Below are 1,179 nucleotides of genomic sequence, written 5' to 3'. Positions count from 1 at the left end.
TAAGTTTTTTCTATTGTTAATTTTTTATTTTATTTTTTGCTTTTTAAACTTTTTTGTTGTTAAGAACTAAGACACAAACACGCACATTAGCCTAGGCCTACATGGGGTCAGCATCCTCAATATCACTGTCTTCCACCTCCACATCTTGTCTCTTTGGAAGGTCTGCAGGAGCAATAACATACACAGAGCTGTCATCTCCTATGGTACCAATGCATTCTTCTGGAATCCCACCTGAAGGACCCACCTGAGGTTATTTTACAGCTAACTTTTATTTATAAATAGAAGGAGCACACTGTAAAATAAGGATAAAAAGTAAAGTATAGTAAATACATAAACCAGTAACATAGTTGTTTATTATCATTATCAAGTATTATATATTATACATAACCATATATGCTAGACTTTTACATAACTGCAATGCAGTAGGTAGATTTACACCAGTATCACCATAAACACATAAGGAATGGATTTCGCTATGACACTATGATGGCTATGATGTCACTAAGCAATAGGAATTTTTCAGCTCTATTGTAATCTTATGGGACCGCCATCATATATGCAGTTGATAGTTGACTGAAATGTCATTATGTAGTGCCTGAGTTTATATCCCAAATAGTGCATGGACATAACAAAAATTATTCATCATTTTTCTTAAATTCAAAGTTAGGTGTCCTGTATTTTATCTGGTACTCTACTTAATGTGAACATTGTAATTTAATTTCATTCTTGTCCAAAATGTACTAAATGACATTTGAATAAACTAAAAAACTAAAAGTACATTTATATAAAAACAATTCAGGTACTGAACACTTATGAAAAAATAATATTTATTTTAACTGTGTACTCTAGTGTGAGAAAAATATTTTATTATCCTTTAAAGTATATACACGTCAAAGATAAACAGTACAAGATTTTAAAAAGCAAAAGAGATCACCCTTTGACGTTTTCATTTACAAACGACACTATCAGCTGCTCATCATCCTATTTACTCACATTTCCATTCCACTCGGGTGAAATAAAGCAAGAGCGTCCTTTGAGTGTTACATCAGTAATGTATTTTCCATTCATCAGCCCATTAGAGTTGGGTTTTCTGATCCTTTCTCAGACAGCTGAGCTACCCACATAGCGTTGTGTTATGGTTTGAATGATAAATTTGAATGACAAGCATGAGGCATGTCA

This window comes from Mandrillus leucophaeus, unplaced genomic scaffold (assembly GCF_000951045.1).
Source record: "Mandrillus leucophaeus isolate KB7577 unplaced genomic scaffold, Mleu.le_1.0 Scaffold36, whole genome shotgun sequence".
NCBI lineage: Eukaryota > Metazoa > Chordata > Mammalia > Primates > Cercopithecidae > Mandrillus > Mandrillus leucophaeus.
This window is presented reverse-complemented; position numbering follows the sequence as displayed.